General features: G+C 42.6%; 1 protein-coding gene across 5 annotated transcripts in view; it reads left to right on the forward strand.

The window, feature by feature from the left end:
- The window catches only part of ASTN2 (astrotactin 2), an 841205-nt gene that overhangs the window by 340244 nt on the left and 480967 nt on the right, over window positions 1–19994 (forward strand). Inside the window, exon 1 of one of the 5 annotated variants that reach the window (XM_087419205.1) lies at window positions 15220–15263. The exons of the other annotated variants lie outside the window; for them this stretch is intronic. The gene's annotated coding sequence lies outside the window, so the exon portion shown is untranslated. Of the gene's footprint in view, window positions 1–15219; window positions 15264–19994 lie in introns of those variants that run through there. 5 annotated transcript variants of the gene reach the window in all.

Here is a 19994-nt window from a genome sequence, read left to right on the forward strand (position 1 = left end):
GTAGCTGATCCCCCAGGTTAAAAATGACAAGGGGCTGGAGGGGGAGAACAAACCATTCTAAGCAGCTGAACATGTTCAAGCTTTTAAAGATATCACAACAGCCAGTTGGGTTGGGATTTTTAATGACGCTCGGTGTTAAGATGTTAGCTTGGCTTCCAACCAGGATGGATTGTTACTAATTTCCCTTCTTAACAAAAGGGATAACTGAGTTTGACGTCCAAAATTGGAGACTAATTTCTGTGTTTTGATAGCAGATCGAGTCCAAAAATATGTTCCTAGGAACTAGGGGCAGAGGATGGTTGAAAGGGGTAGGGAAATTTAATTTCTTCTAATTTATAATTCTGTTTTGCTGCTGTGAGCAAAGGCCCCTTTGATTTTTAGTCTGGGAGGGGAGAGTGGTGGGTGGGAGCTTTGAAGAGATAGAGCTTGAGATTATAGAGTTAGATATTCTATCCTTATTGGCTTGATGCTTGCAAAGTGGTGTAGGGTTGGGGCAGTGGTGTGGTGCTGGGAGAGAGAAAGTAACATGGTGCAGAGGTTAAGTGCATTGATCTGTGGCCCAGAAGATGTGAGTTCTACTCCCAGTTCTTCTGCTTTCTAGTTTTGTGACCTTGGGCATATTAATTAGTTCCCCTAAGCCCCAGTTTCCTCATCCAAAAGCAGTGTTAATACCCTCTGCCTCCTATGATTATTAGTGAGCTGATGAATGTGGATGCATGTGGCCAACTGTGAGATTTGGTCTGATTATGAGAATGTTGTGCTTTTTCCTTTCTGCTTGTTCATAGCTTTATTATTTATAAAGATAATAAAGAGGTTGACAAGAGGTCTTAATGGGTATGGCCAGGTAAGTAGAAGGTACAGTTTTGGGGAGGCTTAGCTTGGCCAGAAGGAAGAAACTAAACAGTGAAAAATTCGTTAATAATAACGCCACTCCCTTATTCATATGTAGTGCCTGTTTTCTTCCTTTTCTTTCTCCTTCCCTTCCTGTGGTCAACAAATATTGTGCATCACCACCTCTGTGGCATGCTCAGATGTTAGGGATGCAGAGATGGATAAAACACATCTCTGGCCTCCCCCAGTTTGATGTAGTGAGACACACCCAAGAGATGAAATATGAAATGCAGTGTGGTAGGAGTCATAATGGGGGTTGCGCTGGGTGCTGTGGGAACAAGAGGAGGGGCGGCTGAGTACCCCAGGCTGGAGATGGGGAGTGGTGCTAAGGAGAGGATGTCTGGAGGAGGTGCTACCTGAGCTGAATCTTAGAGCCACTGATGTTTGCCTGGAGGTGGATGATGGATGACGGCTTCCCAGAGGGCTCATGGACACTTTTCACTGCATTCATATGGACCGTGCTGTTCAAGCCTTCCAATCATTGCGATAATAACAACACAATTAATTGGTAACATTTACGGAACATTGCTAAGTGCCAGGCCCTGTGCTAATTGCTTTGCAAAGTATGATCTTTAATTCTGTTATCTCATGAAGCAGATCTAGGCATTATCCCCATTTTAAATTTAAGGGAAACCAAAGCTGAAGAGTTTATATAACCACCTCAACATCACACAGGCAGGAAGGGGTTGAGCAGAATTTATTTCAAATTAGCGGCCACGGAATGTGGTGGACAGAGAATTCAATGATGAAGATGGGATTCTGCCATGAACTGACCATGACTTTGGGCGAATCTTTACTCTAGGCCTCTGTTTCTTCACTGTAAAATGTGGGAAGAGAACGAGATGGTGCTTAAAATTCCTTCCTGGCCTAACATTCTAAAAGTAGAATGAGAAATACTGGGATTCAGAGTCCCCCTTTACTCTTTCCATTAGGTACGTGACCTCCAGTGTCTATGCAACCATCCCATTAGCATCCCCAGTCCTCTCTCTTCCGACTTAGGTTTGGGCCAGTCTGTGGCTAGGAAGCCCCCTGAGCAAAGATCTTGGGAGCAGAGGCAGCTGAGCAAACCCTTCCCGGCCCACAAGTTGCCATTTGAAGAAAGCTTAGAAGGATCACAGCCAAGCTTGTGCAGGGACTGTGGCTCCCAGGGTTGCTAGGATGAACAAGGAGGTAGTGAGGATCCAGGCCACGGTGGGAAAAATGCTCTCCATCTCTAGCTCCCCGCTTCAACTGCAGAGGGACCTTGAACATCTCAGATGCCAGCAGGAGTATGGGAGGGGAAGAATGCATCATCTTCAGAGGGGAAATGATGAGATGAGAGAAATAATTAAAACCTGCACATCCCTCCCACCTCTCCACCCCACCCTCCCTGAGCCTTGGTGCACAGCAGAGCCTAGCTGTTTGGCTTTCCTCCCCAGCCACCCCTCTGGATTATCTAAGCCAAATGTATCTGCAGCTGCACAGCCTTGGGTTTTGGTGCAGCTTTTGACAACTTTCTGAACTTCTGCTAAAGGTCTGGGCATCTCCCTCTCAGCTGGAGTCATCCCCAGAGCCTGTACCACTCCTGAACCTTCCATGTAGTCCCTCCTCTGCTTTCACCCTGTTCCCATTTGAGCTTTATCAGTGAATCCATACATTAAGACTTTCAGCTGACGCTGCTGAGCATCTTCTCAGGGCCAGGACTCACACTCAAGGACAAACTCAGACTCAGTCAGCACTAAAGGAGTGTGAGGTTGGGGAACCAGAAAAACTCAGTTCAAGTCTGCACTCCTCCACTTAGTAACTGTAGATCTTGGATGAGTCACCTCATTTCTCTGAACCATCCCTTTCACCATCTATGAAAGTAAAGCTCTTAGCCCCTACTTCCCAAGGTGGTGATGAGGATAAAATAGAGAATGATATGAAAATATCCCATAACAGGTCCTCAGTAAATGCTAACCATGCCCTCAAAGGGATCACTTGTGTAATTTAAAGTGACAGCATAGCTATAAAGCAAAAGACTAGAATAGAAGGCAGATCATAATCTGGACCATGTGAGCATATAGACAAGAGTCAGCAAGGCTGCCAGGGAAGCCTGGAGTGTTTTCAACTGGACAGATCTGGGTACAGCTTTAGGGAGCAAGACGATTTGTCCCACTGGAGGAAACTGGGTGGGCAGGGACTGGGAGTGAGAGTGTGTGCTCTGTTAGAGATGGTGGAGGAGAGTGAGGACCAGAAGGGTGATCTTCCAGGCAAAAAACAGCATGAGCGAAGGTGCGGCAGGACCAGAGAGCATCCGGAGCACGTGAGGCTCCATGGGGCTTGACTGGGACCAATGGGCAGAAGAGATGGGAAGAGCAGGCACCTGTGTGATGGACTTTTATCAGGGAGATGGTTGGGGTCGTGGAACCACTGAAGGATTTCCAACAAGGCAGTGTAGAGCTCTCAGTTGCTCTTACAAAAGGCAATGCAAGATGGAGGCAATGCAAGATGGTTATTAAGAGATCAAGCTGTAGGGCCAGCCCCATGGCTTAGCGGTTAAGTGCTCACACTCCACTACTGGAGGCCCGGGTTGGGATCCCGGGCGCACACCAATGCACCGCTTCTCTGGCCATGCTGAGGCCGCGTCCCACATGCAGCAACTAGAAGGATGTGCAACTATGATGTACAACTATCTACGGGGGCTTTGGCGGGGGGGAATGGAAGAGGATTGGCAATAGATGTTAGTTCAGACCTGGTCTTCCTCAGCAAAGAAGAGGAGGATTAGCATAGATGTTAGCTTAGGGCTGATCTTCCTCACCAAAAAAAAAAAAAAAAAAAAAGAGAGAGATCAAGCTGTAGAGTCAAACACATCTGGGTTCAAATGCTGGCTCTGTGAATTCATAGCTAGTTGATGTTACAAATGTTACTGAACTCTTCTGGCTTGTTCCTTAACCTGTAGAGTGAGCATAATAATAATAGTAACTCCCTCTCAGGAAAATTAAATGTGATAATATCTTTCAAGTATTTAATAGAATGTTTGGCAAACAGGAAGCCCTCAGTAATATTAGTTTTTGTTGACATCATCATCACCCTCATGATCTAAGTTAGGTCTCCCTGTTAAATGGTCCTGAACTTTTCTTTTCTGCACTCAGCACATTTACAATTGCTTATTTGATGTCTAATTTGGTTAAGAGGCTGGGCTGTAGAATCACATTCCCTGAGTTCATTACTGGCTCCGATATTTCCTAGCTGTGTAGCATTGAGCTACTTCTTTCATCTCTAAGCCTCTGTTTGCTCATCTGTGAAATGGGATGATAACACTAAATCATGTCAAAGGGCAATCAAATGACTGCTGTGAAGCACTTAGCAAGCACATGGCACGTAGTCAGTACTCAGCAAACGTAGCACCTACTCATGCTGCTTATGCCCTTAAGAGAGTATAGCTGTCTTGTTCCTGTGAAATTTCCAGTACACAGTCGGTGTCCAATAAAGATTTGTGGGCTACCTGACCACAGTATAGAAGGTGAGTTTGAAGTGTCAAGGCTGATGGCAAGGAACCTAGTAGGGGGCTGTTACATTTAGTCTACATGACAATGTCTAAACAAGGGCATTAGAAGTGAGAGTGAAGGTAAAGGAGTTCCTGTAGAGCTTGAACGAAAGAAATTTAGCAACTAATTGCAAGGAGGAACCGAGGAGAGAAAGGAGTCAAACACTACTTGGCATCTGCCTTCTGGGATCCCTTAGAGGTTGGTGACCTCAGACATCAAAATAAGAACGCTTTTTGCCAAGCTGTGAAGTGTGGTGGTTCAGAGATGAGCACCAACGACAGCATAGATGAGTTCAGATCCTAACTCCGCCTTCCCCAAGGTGTAGCTTCATCTTCTGGAAAATGAGGATGCTATTGTGCTGGGAATCAGACTGTGATGATGAGGCTTATACAGTTGTTAAATGCCAGAGGCTAGCCCGTGATAAACGCACTCAAGGGCTGGCTATTATTACTATTCTGCTCTTGTGTGCCAGCTTTTCTATGTGAGATCAAGAATCAGAGCCCACCTCTCGGCTCTGCTTGTAGAAAAAAGGGGAAAAAATGCAAGCAACTTTGAAAAACACAGTCTTAGGACCTTCACAAATCCTGCCTGGATGACAATTGTTAGTAAGAGATGTCGTTGTGCTCTGTGAGCAAAATTAATTCACCAGATCTCTGAAGGCTGCTCTCCTGAAGGTTTGAATCATTTGAGTCATATTTCAGGTGATCCAGGCCAGGGTGGAGGAAGGAGAAGGTGATCGGGTGCTGGCCTCCACACAGGCACTGACATGACCCATGAGCGCGAAGGCTCCGGGGTGGCCATTTCCTGAAGACTCAAATACAGCATTAATGTGCTGGGCACAGGGCCTGCCACGGATACAGAGGCCTGAACTGGAGGCCCAGGGGCCTGGTGATCCGAGCTGTTGTCACATTTGAAATATGGAATCAATTAAAAATGGCAGCCTCTGCCACCTCAAGAGGGAGAACGTGGGCCCACTCTGGGCTTGTTGCAGAGTAGCTAGCTTGGCAGTATTCTGCCAAGAATGTTAGAGCCAGAAAATATTTTCAGCCTTATCTTGCCCATTTCCCATCTTGTTTGCACTCCGGCCAGACAAAATGGCTGTTTCCTGAAGGGCCAGGTTCTCTTTTTGTTCCTTTACAAAGCTTCCTCTCCTTTTGCCTAAATCCTCATTTCCCCTCGCTCCACCTAGCTGCTGCCTTCTGGTGCTTCGACATTCAGCTTAGATGTGGCTACTCTGACTTTGCAGAGGAGGTGGGGGTCCCTGTTCTGTGCTCCCAAAGCTGCCTGTTTCATCTTTATCACAACCCTGACGGTGCCCCATTAAATCTGTCTGTCTAGTTATCCCCTGACTGAACCATACACTACCTTCAGGGAAGGACTCTCTCTTCCACCTTTATAGCCTCCAGATTTTGTCACAGTATCCAGCATAGAGTAGGAACCTCGTGTATTTAGATCCATTCCCCATCAAGACATTAAAAAACAACCTCAAAAACCAGTATGAGACATTTAATATTGTTACTGTGATTATGATCCCTACTGCAATTTTATTTTGAAATCCAAAATTAGGTCACATGATCTGACAATGAGATAGACTCTTTAAAAACCAACCTTGAGCCTAGGAAACAAGTTGCATTGCTTCCAAAGCTATGTTAGGAAGAGAATGGGAGATGGAGAAGATAATTCTTACCGAGGTAGATCTCAAACGATTCTTGGAGAAAGGAGAGGGTGACTTGAACATTAAGGGTAGGTTGGGCTTGGACAGGTCCATCATCTGCCTCAAAGAATTTGAGGATAGGATGAACCTGGTTTGTGCAAAAGAGAATTGGTCTCAGCTTCTCCCCTTCCCCTGATCAACGTGCTGAGTCAGCCCTCAGCAGCACCCACGCCCTCCTCCTCCCCATCCTCACACCCCCAGTAAGATCCATCTATACAGCAACCACATGCTTGTGGCATATCAGGTATTCCATACACAAGGTGAGGACAGCAAGTTGGCACTTGGAGCCCTCCAGTTGCTTTTTCAGTCCCCATCCTTTTGCCCTCCCAGGATCAAGCTCACTGAGAGAATCCAAATCAATGTAATATTAGATAATTATAAGAATATCAGCTAAAAGTCATCATGTGCCTCTGATGTGGCAGGCAGTGCACTCGGTGTTTTACCTACAATGTCTTATTTAATCTTTATAGAACTTATTTACTCATTGAAGAAGTATTTATTTCATGTTCCTTATGTGGCCTGCAGCAGTAGAGATGCTGTCCTGAAAAAGACATTATGAACACCCCTGCCTTTCATTCTCAGCAGGAGACAGACACCAAAGCAAATTAGCAAAATAACAAAATACGTTGTGGCAATGAAATAAGTGAGTGCTGCTGTTAAAATAATTAAAATGGTGTAAAATAATTAAAACAAAGAGGAGAGTAGGGATGTCATGCTCAGATAGGGTGGTCAGAGAAGACCTCTGTGAGATATAAAGAGTGCAAAGGGGGAAAGTGTGTTCCAGGCAGAGGGAACAGCATTTCAAAGCCACTTGAGTGATGGAGAAGCTGGAACAGGGTGGGCATGGTTGGGGTGAACTGGGTGAGGTAGGGTTGCAGAGGTGGGCAGGAACCAGATCTTCTAAAGAGAAGGCATTCTTGTTGCCTTGCCATCGGCAAGGAAACTGATACTCAGAGCAAAGTAGGGCTCTGATAAGCTTTCCTTTATCCAGGGACGTTTGCTGTCTGCCTCAACTTTGTGTGTGTAAATTAAGCTGGGCTGCCCACTCCTGGCCAATTAACATTCATGAAAAGTTTCAGCATCCCAGCTCTGGTTACTTCTCCCCCTGACTTCTCTCTCCTCCTGTCATTTAGTGCCCTTAGCTCATTTCCTGTATCTTCCTGGCTCCTGACATAATTTTTGCTTCTTTTCCTCTGCCTGTCCCCGTGCTGGCCTGAGAACCAGAGATGATTGTCTTCTCTCTTGGAAATGCCTCTATGCTCTGTCTCAGACACAGCCCCACTGCCCACTCTGATTCCATCCATGATGGCACCCCAAAACCAGTTCATTTAATCATCCTGGCACCCAGTCCCCAATTCTCAGCCAACGCTGGTCGGCTCATTATTTGAGGCCCAATATTTGAGGAGGGTTAGAATTTTACTAAACAACCCGAGTATTTGAAATTTCAAAGGATGAATGAAGTGGTAAGGTAGAATTTCAGGCAGTGGGTAGCAATTAATTTTTAAAGAAATTTGCCCCCACCTCCCACTGGTTTAAGTCTAGTTTTCAAAATCAGTGTCCTTCTCTGTTACCATAAAGGAAAGATGCTACTTGGGGAAATCTCAGGGCACTTAACCGTAATGGAAATGAGAAAGTCAAAAAGAAACACACCGGCAAATAATGTTCCTTTTTGCCCTGGGATACTGTTCATGATTATTTCTCAGAAGCGGTCTTTAATTGTTTTATCTAAAGAGTATGCACCTTCTTTCCTCTGACTGTCTCCTCATAGAGGCTTGTGAATTGGATCCAGCTATTAGTAGCACTTACTAATTTCCTCTGAGTCTTGCTGGCTGAAGCGCCCGGCTTGGAACAACTTTTAATTTTGTTTTTAATTAAATTTCAGTTGTTTCAAATCACTCACTTTTAATGTCCTTTCTGTGCAGCCCTCAGAAGCAAGAGATGCTGTGCGTTGTTGTTTATGCACACACACAATCTGATGTGTGTGTATCCATGACGTGGCTAAAGACTGACTCCTGGCTGGGGTCCGAAGCAAGAGCAGGCAATTAAGAAAATAGAAATGAGTCACAGAATGAGCTTTTGTTTACACTGTTACATCCAAAGCTAATATGTTGCTTAAGCAGGAGTCTTGGTTATCGTGTTTGTTTTTGCCAAACTGTATTTGAACAAGACAACATTCCCTTGTATTTCACAATAGGATTATCAAATATTTGTATGTAGAAATAGTATAAGAATAGCTAACACTTGTTAAGCATTTATTATGTGCCAGGTACTGTTTTAAACACTTCACATATATTACCTCATTTACATTAAAAGTAATTTGAAACAAAGGAGATTTAATTTACATATATTACCTCCCCCATTCCTATGAGATTATTGTCCGCACTTTTAAAGCTGAGAAACCAAGGTCCATTGAACTGGATCATTATCACTTGGTTCGTTCGTGGCAGGGCCAGAACATGAATACTGGCTGGCTGCCTCCATATTCCTGTTCTTAAACATTACATTAGACTTTTTCTCTACAGAAGACAGAAGAGCCTCATTATCTAAATGACTATAACAACAAAAAAATACAGAAAATTGACGAATTCTTTGAAAAAGTGAAATTATGTTAGTTGACGTTGGGGCCTGTGTGTGGCCTCTGCTCATGCTCATTCCTGTTGTGTAAACTGTGAAACTGCACCACGGGGTTTGGTTCGCATTCACAGAATCGTGGTTTGGGTATTTAACTGTGCTCTTTCAGATACTTAGCACCCCAGAAAGGACGATTAAGTTTAAAGCAAAAGCATAAATATACAGCAGTTGTCCTATATATCCCTTGGTTTAGCTAACAGCATTTGCTGTACTGTTAGTTCCAACTGAAAACAGAACCCAGCCAATTTTCTATCTCAGAAACGTCACGTATCTTATTATCTTTGCAAGGAACATTATTTCTTTTTTTTTTTTTATTTTTTTTTTGTTTATTGCAGTAACATTGGTTTATAACATTGTAAAAATTTCAGGTGTACATCATTGTACCTCTATTTCTGCATAGATTACATCATGTTCACCACCAAAATACTAATTACAACCCATCACCACACACATGTACCCAATTATCCCTTTCACCCTCCTCCCTCCCCCCTTCCCCTCTGGTAACCACCAATCCAATCTCTGTCCCTATGTGTTTGTTTATTGTTGTTATTATCTACTACTTAATGAAGGAAATCATACGGTATTTGGCCTTCTCCCTCTGACTTATTTCACTTTGCATCATGCCCTCAATGTCCATCCATGTTGTCACAAATGGCTGGATTTCATCGTTTCTTATGGCTGAGTAGTATTCCATTGTGTATATATACCACAGCTTTTTTATCCATTCGTCCCTTGATGGGCAGTTAGGTTGCTTCCAAGTCTTGGCTATTGTGAATAAGGCTGCAATGAACACAGGGGTGCATGTACCTTTGCAAATTGGTGTTTTCAAGTTCTTTGGATAAATACCCAACAGTGGAATAGCTGGATCATATGGTAGTTCTATCGTTGATTTTTGAGGAATCTCCATACTGTTTTCCATAGTGGCTGCACCAGTTTGCACTCCCACCAGCAGTGTATGAGAGTTCCCTTCTCTCCACAACCTCTCCAACACATGTTGTTTCCTGTCTTGTTAATTATAGCCATTCTGACGGGCGTGAGGTGATATCTCATTGTAGTTTTGATTTGCATTTCCCTGATAGTTAGTGATTTTGAACATCTTTTCATGTGTCTGTTGGCCATCTGTATATCTTCTTTGGAGAAATGTCTGTTCAGGTCTTTTGCCCATTTTTTAATTGGGTTGGTAGTTTTTGTTGTTGAGATGCATGAGTTCTTTATATATTTTGGAGATTAAGCCCTTATCAGATGTATGGTTTGCAAATATCTTCTCCCAATTGTTAGGTTGTCTTTTCGTTTTGTTGATGGTTTCCTTTGCTGTGCAGAAGCTTTTTAGTTTGATGTAGTCCCATTTGTTTATTTTTTCTATTGTTTCTCTTGCCCGGTCAGATGTGGTGTTTGAAAAGATGTTGCTAAGACTGATGTTGAAGAGCGTACTGCCTATGTTTTCTTCTAGAACTTTCACAGTTTCAGGTCTTACATTCAAGTCTTTAATCCATTTGGAGTTAATTTTTGTGTATGGTGTAAGGTAAGAGTCTACTTTCATTTTTTGCATATGGCTATCCAGTTTTCCCAACACCATTTGTTGAAGAGACTTTCTTTTCCCCATTGTATGTTCTTGGCTCCTTTGTCAAAGATTAGCTGTCCATAGATGTGTGGGTTTATTTCTGGGCTTTCGATTCTATTCCATTGATCTGTGTGTCTGTTTTTGTGCCAGTACCATGCTGTTTTGGTTACTATAGCTTTGTAGTATATTTTGAAATCAGGGAGTGTGATACCTCCAGCTTTGTTCTTTTTCTCAGGATTCCTTTAGCTATTCGGGTCTTTTGTTGTTCCATATAAATTTTAGGATTCTTTGTTCTATTTCTGTGAAAAATGTTGTTGGAACTTTGATAGGGATTGCATTGAATCTATAGATGGCTTTAGGAAGTATGGACATCTTAACTATGTTAATTCTTCCAATCCAAGAGCACGGAATATCTTTCCATTTCTTTGTGTCTTCTTCAATTTCTTTCAGAAATGTTTTATAGTTTTCGTGTACAGATCTTTCACCTCTTTGGTTAAGTTTATTCCTAGGTATTTTATTCTTTTTGTTGCAATTGTAAATGGGATGGTATTCTTAATTTCTCTTTCTGCTACTTCGTTGTTAGTGTACAGAAATGCAACTGATTTTTGTATGTTGATTTTGTATCCTGCAACTTTACCATATTCGTTTATTACTTCTAAAAGTTTTCTGGTGGATTCTTTAGGGTTTTCTATATATAAAATCATGTCATCTGCAAATAGTGACAGTTTCACTTCTTCCTTTCCAATTTGGATCCCTTTTATTTCTTTCTCTTGCCTGATTGCTCTGGCTAGGACTTCCAATACTATGTTAAATAGGAGTGGTGAGAGTGGGCATCCTTGTCTGGTTCCTGTTCTTAGAGGGATAGCTTTCAGTTTTTCACCATTGAGGATGATATTAGCTGTGGGTTTCTCATATATGGTCTTTATTATGTTGAGGTACTTTCCTTCTATACCCATTTTATTCAGAGTTTTTATCATAAATGGATGCTGGATCTTGTCAAATGCTTTCTCTGCATCTATTGAGATGATCATGTGATTTTTGTTCTTCATTTTATTAATGTGGTGTATTACGTTGATTGATTTGCGAATGTTAAACCATCCCTGCATCCCTGGAATAAATCCCACTTGATCATGGTGTATAATCTTTTAACGTATTGTTGTATGCGATTTGCTAGTATTTTGTTGAGGATTTTCGCATCGATGTTCATCAGTGATATTGGCCTGTAATTTTCTTTTTTGTGTTGTCCTTGTCTGGTTTTGGTATCAGGGTAATGTCAGCTTCGTAGAATGAGTTAGGAGCTTCCCCCTCCTCAATTTTTGGAAGAGTTTGAGAAGGATAGGTATTAAGTCTTCTTTGAATGTTTGGTAGAATTCACCAGGGAAGCCGTCTGGTCCTGGACTTTTATTTTTGGGGAGGTTTTTGATTACTGTTTCGATCTCCTTACTGGTGATTGGTCTATTCAAATTCTCTACTTCTTCTTGATCCAGTTTTGGAAGATTGTATGATTCTAAGAATTTATCCATTTCTTCCAGATTGTCGAATTGGTTGGCATATAGTTTTTCATAGTATTCTCTTATAATCTTTTGTATTTCTGAGGTGTCTGTTGTAACCTCTCCTCTTTCATTTCTGATTTTACTTATTTGTGCCTTCTCTCTTTTTTCTTGGTGAGTCTAGCTAAAGGTTTGTCTATTTTGTTGATCTTTTCAAAGAACCAGCTCTTGGTTTTATTAATTTTTTCTATTGTTTTTTTGGTCTCTATTTCATTTATTTCTGCTCTGATTTTTATTATTTCCCTTTTTCTACTGATTTTGGGCTTTGTTTGTTCTTCTTTTTCCAGTTCCTTTAGGTGCATTGTTAGATTGTTTGAGATTTTTCTTGTTTGTTGAGATAGGCCTGTATTGCTATAAACTTCCCTCTTAGAACCGCTTTTGCTGTATCCCATAAATTCTGGTATGTCGTATTTTCATTTTCATTTGTCTCCAGGTATTTTTTGATTTCTTCTTTGATTTCTTCATTAACCCAGTCGTTGTTCAGTAGCATTTTGTTTAATCTCCATGTATTTGTGGCTTTTCTGATTTTCTTCCTATAGTTGATTTCTAGTTTCATGCCTTTGTGGTCAGAAAAGACGCTTGGTATTATTTCAATCTTCTTAAATTTATGGAGACTTGTTTTGTGGCCTAATATGTGATCAATCCTGGAGAACGTTCCATGTGCATTTGAAAAGAACATGTATTCTTCGGTTTTTGGATGGAATGCTCTGTATATATCTACTAGGTCCATCTGTTCTAGTGTGTCGTTTAAGGCCAATGTTTCCTTATTGATCTTCTGTTTGGATGATCTATCCGTTGGTGTAAGTGGAGTGTTAAAGTCCCCTACTATTATTGTGTTACTGTCTATTTCTGTTTTTATGTCTGTTAATAATTGCTTTATACATTTAGGTGCACCTACATTGGGTGCGTAGATATTTACAAGTGTTATATCCTCTTGTTGGATTGTTCCCTTGATCATTATGTAATGCCCTTCTTTGTCTCGTTTTACAGTTTTTGTTTTAAAGTCTATTTTGTCTGATATGAGTACTGCTACCCCAGCTTTCTTTTCATTGCCATTTGCTTGGAGTATCTTTTTCCATCCCTTCACTTTCAGTTTGTGAGTGTCTTTAGGTCTGAAGTGTGTCTCTTGTATGCAGCATATATATGGGTCTTGTTTTTTTATCCAGTCAGCCACCCTATGCCTTTTAATTGGAGCATTTAGTCCATTGACGTTTAAAGTAGCTATTGATAAGTATGTACTTACTGCCATTTTTTAACTTTTTTTTTTTTTTTCCTCAGTGTTTTAGTAGTCCTTCTCTGTTCCTTTCTTCTTCTATACAGGACTGATGGTCACTTTAGTTTGACCTCTGTCTGAAAGCTGTACTCTTTAACTACCCTCCTCCCTCCTTTTATGTTTTTGATATCATATCCAACCTCTTTTTTGTGCATTTGTATCCATTACGTTCTAATCGTGGAAATAGATAATTTTTCCTATTTGTGGTCTTCTCTTTTCCCCTTAAATCAGTCCCTTTAACATTTCTTGTAACACTGGTTTCTTGGTGACAAACTCCTTTAATTTTTGCTTATCTGGGAAAATTTTGATCTCTCCTTCCATTTTGAACGATAACCTTGCTGGGTAGAGTATTCTTGGCTGTAAGTTTTTTCCTTTTAGCACTTTAAATATATCATGCCATTCTCTTCTAGCCTGTAAGGTTTCTGCTGAGAAGTCAGCTGATAGCCTTATGGGGTTTCCTTTGTATGTAACTTGACATTCTCTTGCGGCTTTTAGGATTCTCTCTTTATCTTTAATTCTGGACATTCTGATTATGATGTGTCTTGGTGTGGGCCTCTTTGGGTTTATCTTGTTTGGGGCTCTCTGTGCCTCCTGTACCTGGATGTCTGTTTCCTTCCTTAGGTTAGGGAAGTTTTCATCTATTATTTCTTGAAATAGATTCTCTGCCCCCTTGTCTCGCTCTTCTCCTTCCGGGACACCTATAACATGGATGTTAGTGCGCTTGATGTTGTCCCAGAGGTCCCTTAGACTGTCCTCACTTTTTAATTCTTTTCTCTTTTACCTGTTCACCTTGGGTAATTTCTTCTAGTCTTTCTTCCAGCTCAAAGATCCGTTCTTCTGTATCCTCTACTCTGCTTTTGAGTCCCTCTAATGAGTTTTTCATTTCCAGTATTGTATTCTTCATTTCTGATTGGTTCTTTTTTATATCTTCCATTTCTTTGTTGACATTCTCACTGAGTCCATCTATTGTTCTCCCCAGATCAGTGAGCATCCTTAACACTCTTAGTTTGAACTCTCTGTCGGGTAGGTTGCTCATTTCTGTTTCACTAAGTTCCTTTTCTGGGGTTTTGTCCTGTTCCCTTACTTGGAATGTATTCTTTTGCCTCTTCATTTTGCCTCTTTCCCTGTGCTTGTGTCTCACGTATTAGGTAGGTCAGCTCGTCTCCTGCTCTTGGATAGGTGACCTTATGTAAGTGATGGCTTAGGAGGCTTCCAGTGTGCTTCCCTCAGTTCTCAATGTTCCAGTGGTGACCCCTAACTGGGCTACGTGTATCCTTCTGCTGTGGCCTGTTTGCTCTCCCTGTAGGCGCCCAGGGAGGCTGAGTTATGCTCCTGGCCAGCTGTTGTAATGCTCAGCTGCTTGTAGTTGTTGTGGGCCCTTCAGTCTCTTTATCAGCTTTGGGGAGCCCCAGCACAGTTGGCTGCAAGTTCTAATACCACATTTGTGTTGCAGTATTTCTTTTAAGTGAGTAGGCCCCCACCGTGGCAGGTTGTTAGGCTCAGGGCCTTACAATTGCTGTAAGCCTCTAGCCTATTAGGTCTCTTGTCAGCTCTCTGAGGATTGCAGCTGGGTGGGGCTGGCCTCAGGCACAGGAGCACCCAATTGTTTCAGGTTTTGGAAGGTGGAGCAAACCTCCTATGTGGGTCTTTGAGAAGTACAAGTCTTCTGTGGCTGAGAAGCCCTGCCGCCCACAGGTCGACACACACAGTCAACACAGTCCTGCCCCGTGTGAGCGCCCGACCTCCCAAGTGGACCCAGTCTCTCCACGGCGGGAGCCCCACACACTCTGCCACCGCCCCACACTCTCCACCCGCTCCTTGTGCACACCCTGCCCCGCTCAAGTCAGCTCAGTTGCCAGGCTGCAGAGAATCCAGTCACCAATCTATGCAGGCCCACACGTTGCCTGAGGGCTTGTTGTTGGGTGGGGCTAGTCTCTAGGGTGGGCTGCCTGCCCTGGCTGAGCTGGATTAAATCGGTGCTCTAGCGGGTGGGGCAGACCCTGGGCTAGCAGGTCTCAGGGAGAACTCCAATGGCGTCTGTGTCAGCACGCTCACACCAGGCCACAACAATGGCCGCCGCCAATGTCCCTGGAGAGGTCTCACCCCTCACCGAGATGCACTCAGGGCCTATTAGGTGAGTCTCTTGTCACCGAAGCACCGTGCACCTTTCTTTCTGGTGATTTTAGGATGCTTTCTGGAACGGGTGAGTTTGTGCGCGGGCCCTTTAAGAGCCAGTTTTAGTTTCTTTGTGAACCGGGTTTTCTGGGGGTGCTACCCAATGCTTTAGTAGCAGGCAAAGTCAGATATTATGCTGCTGGTCTCAATTGTGCTGGGTCCACAAAATGCCCACAGCGGGGGCGCTCCCCGGCTCAGGGCCCCGCGCCTCCAGGGAGGCTGCGTACCTGTGCGCTGCTCCCGGCGGCCGTGACGCTGGCGGCTTGTGAAGGCGGCGTTTTTCCTCTCCAGAAGGGAGTCTCTGCCTCTTCTACCCCAGTTAGGATTGTCCGTTGTTGCAGGAGTTCCTCTTATCCAGTTTTCAGTTCTGTCTCAGGGGTAATTTTTCCACGAGTAGTTGTAAATTGGCTGTGTCCACGGGAGGAGGTGAGTTCAGAGTCTGCCTACGCCGCCATCTTGACTCCCAAGACAAGGAACATTATTTCGCTGATACCAGCACCCTCCCTTTTCCACCCTAAAATGTACACACACACACACTCACACACACACACACACACATCACCTGTTGGGAACTCACAGCAGCTTGTTGCTTTCTCCATAGGCTGCTCCTTGTTTGTCGTCATGTAAGAGTTGCTGCATTTAATGCTCATCTCCTGCTCAACATTGTGCAGTCTCTACAGCCAAGGGCTACAGTGCTCTGTCTTTTTTGTTCCCTGCTGAATACCCACTTCTTACAACCAGGCCTGATGTGTGTCTGGTGTTCAATAAACATTTGTTGATTGTACAAATAAATACAGTCAGACTTAAACACAATAACCAGCCTGCTGAGAAGTAAAGTGACAGTAGATGACGCACAATACCCAGAGTCTGGACCTCTGGACTCTAGTCCCAGGGTTTATAATTAAATAATTGTCTGCAACTTGAGCAAGAAACCTTTTTACTGCCTTCCACGTCTTCATTTGTGACATGGGAATGATAATAACTCTGTAGAACATGTATGCATTAACTTACTTCTTCCTGACAATAACCCTAGAGGTAGTTTCTGTTATTTTGCTCACTTTTTTTCAAATGAAGAAACTGAGTCCAAAATAGGTAGTAAATTTGCCAAAGCTCACACAGCTGCTGAACAAGATCTGGCTGACTCCAGAAACTCTAATATCTCTTGCTGTGAGTATCGGGTGAGATATTGAATGTAAATGTGTTATACAGTATCTTAAATGCTAAACAAAAATTGCTTATTATTGTGGCCCATTAGTGAATCTCAGGTGAAACTTGAAGCACCATTGGAAAATATGGAGAGAGAACTGTGTGGTTTGCTTCTTTTGTTTCCATTTGATAGCATCTAAGGTAGTATTCTCATAGCTGAAAGGGCCATTTGTCACTTCATCCATCCATGCATTCAAAATGTTTACTGATTGCCTGCAAAGTGCCAAGCGCTGTGCTGAGAAATGGCCATCTGAAGATGAGTTACACACAGATTGTCCCTTGGAAAGCCCACTCTCTTCCAAGGCAGATGAAATATCAGCATGCCCCAAACCTTGCCACCTGGGGAACACTCAATAAGTGTGTACTGAACTCAAATGCATTAGTAGTGACACTGATGGAAGGAGAGATGTGCACATGCTGAGCCATCAGGGACAGAAGGAGGATAGGCTACTTACAGGTGAGAGGACTAGGGAAGGACGAGTTTGCCTTTGGCTGGGCCTGGGAGGATAGCATTGACGTGGTAAGAAGGATGCTCCAGGATATGGGATCAACCGGAGCAAAGGCAAGGCGATGGGCTAGGAAGGACATGCATGGGAGGAAGGAGCAACACCATTAGTCAATTGCTGCCTTTCTTCATCCAATGCCTTTCCTATTCCAAGGGAGGGAGAACATATTCCTTAGTGGCCAGGGACGAAGAAAGAAAAACAAGCACATTTCGGTCACCTGCTATGTGTTTGACTCAATACTGTAACTTTATATATATTCTATTCTTTATTCTTCCCCAAACCTTCTGAAGTTGTTGGTGTTATACTAGTACTAATAGTAGTAGCAGCAGCATCAGTACTCTTATTGCAAAAGTAATACAGGAGTGAATGAGGTAAATATTAAATATGCCCTCTTTCATATTCATGATTCTAGTCTATGGGTTGATGACTCTTTTGGTGTATATCCTTCCAGAATTTTTGCTACTCCTACACACACACACACACACACACACACACGTATACACACACACACACACACACACACACACCCTGAATTGCTTTTTGTTTGTTTGAAACTTGAGATAAGATCCTACACATTCATGGGCAACTTGCTCCTCATCAACAATGGACATCCCAATGTGCCTTTGTACGCAGGAGTATGTGGTAGGGATTATTGTTCCCATTTTACAAAAGAGGAGCCCCAAGGTTCCCAAAGTCAAGTAATGGGCTAAAGTCCGTCAGCTGGTGAGTGGCCACCAGAGCCCACCTCTCTTAAGCTACACTCCACCAACTCCCTCTGGGAACAGAATGAAAGAGTTCACCCTTTATGAGTCATATACCAGAAATGTGGATCTCAGCCATCCTGTATCCTGTTTGAGCCTCAAGGCCTTCAATTGGTCTTCAAATAAAAATCTTATCCTTTCTCTCCTTACCATTCCCAGAATTCATAGTAGAGTTTGGCTGGTGAAGGGCTGATGGCTGCAAACCCTACAATGTGGCTAAGCTGTGCATCTTCTTTATTATGTTGCTCTAGGTACCAATATTATATATTTAGGCAGCTGTTCTCATCTGTGCCAGAGAGCAAAATCTGTTCCATCAACGTGACTGCTGAAACCTCTGATTTTTGGAGGCTTTGCTCTATGTAGTCCTTTGTAGCATCATAAAACAATTAGATTTAGGCTTAGCATTAATTTGAATTATTGTCCAGTTTCCAGAAAATATCTTCTGGAAATGTCATAAGGATGTATTACATGTCTTTGGAGATATTAAATATTGAATTACAATATTATGTCACCTTCCCTCTGCCATTTCTCTCTGTCTTTCTCACATACACTCTCAACATGGTCTGATTTATGTGTCAACCAGCACCATGAAAAGCTCAGTACTTAGAGAAATAACCAGAGATGAATATTGACAGAAGGCAAGCGCACGCACACAGACACACACACACATACACACACACATACACACACACACACCTTAGTAGTGTGGATAGCTTTTCCCTGAAGTGAGAGGAATGGGAGGCAGCCTGGTGTTACAGACAGAGCTCCAGACTCAGAGATAGGCAAACTGAGTTCTGATTTGGAATCATCAACTTCCCAGCTGTGCAATTTAAGACATGTCCCTTTAACTTCCTTCAGCTTCAATTTCTTTGTCTGTAAAATGGGCATAAAAGAAATACCTGCCCTCCAAATTTATTTCTGGAATCAATTAGATTAACAGCGGAAACAATAGTAAAAACTCCCATTTGATAAGTACATCCAATAAGTCAGGTGCACAGCCAGTCACATTTAATATTCATGCAAATGCTACAAGGCTAAGTATTGTTCATCCTTTTATAGATGAAGAAGCTGAGAAAAGAAATATTAAGCATTTCCCAAGGTCATTTAAATCATAAGTGGTAAGGACACTTTTTGAATCCAGGTTTGCCCATTCCAAGGTCTGTGCTTTTCCCACTGAATTTATTTCTAGACAAGAGAGAAGAGAATAGAAGGCAAGAGATCTAGAGAGACAGAAACACACACACGCACGCACACACACACTGACAGTGAAAGACACAAAAGCAGGCAGGTGCCGGGATCTAATTTGGTTGGTTGGCATCGGATCCTCAGTGTAGTAATGAAACAGATCCGGGAGGAATTGCTAATATGGTTATTCTTAGCGCTCACAGTTGTGAGCCGTCTTTGCCAAACAGCCTCTGACGTTTGTACAGATTCCTCAGGAAAGGCAAAAAGAAGCGTATTTCATAGAAAAGGGTGGACCCAAAGGAGGGGGAACAGGGCAGGGAACTTATTTAAGCTGATGGATCTGGGAAGCCACATGGTGCATTCATTCATTTGTTAATTCAGTCAACCAGTCATGTCTTAGCCACACATTTTGCATTTTCTTTACAGATTTATTGAACCTAATATATGGCAGGCACTCTTCTAGCGCCTCCACAATGTTACCTCTCACTCCTGCAACACATCTTAAAGGTAGCTTCCCTCATTCCCACCCTACCAAACTCACCCCAAGGTATTGTGAAGATCAGAGGAGATGCTACTGGGATAAGCTGTGAATCAGCAGAGGGAAAAAGAGCATACTTGGCTAGGTGGGAGAAAGGTGTGTTGTTGTTGTTGTTGTTGTTGTTGTTTTTAATGAAGCTATTGTCTGACTGTGCCCAGGCAGGACCGCCATGTTGCACAACTCTAGGAGGCACCATCCACACAGGATACAATTATTCATAGAATTATCTTTGCTTGTGTGTATCTACATATATGTATGCATGTATACATAGACACACACAATTATCCAATTGTACATACATATATGAAATACACAATAATATATATAGTATATACAGATAGACATACAATTATACATAGAATGCATTGTTTGCTATGTAAATTTTGTGCCTTAGAATAGTACAACATAGAGACCCTACCTAGGTATGGTGCTATCCTTAGGCAATTCAAATGCATTTTATTTAATGGTCTTAGAATCTCTGTGAAGTATTTCCA

The sequence above is a fragment of the Ceratotherium simum genome, chromosome 29 (genome assembly GCF_057802395.1).
Source record: "Ceratotherium simum simum isolate JZ-2026a chromosome 29, ASM5780239v1, whole genome shotgun sequence".
Lineage (NCBI taxonomy): Eukaryota > Metazoa > Chordata > Mammalia > Perissodactyla > Rhinocerotidae > Ceratotherium > Ceratotherium simum.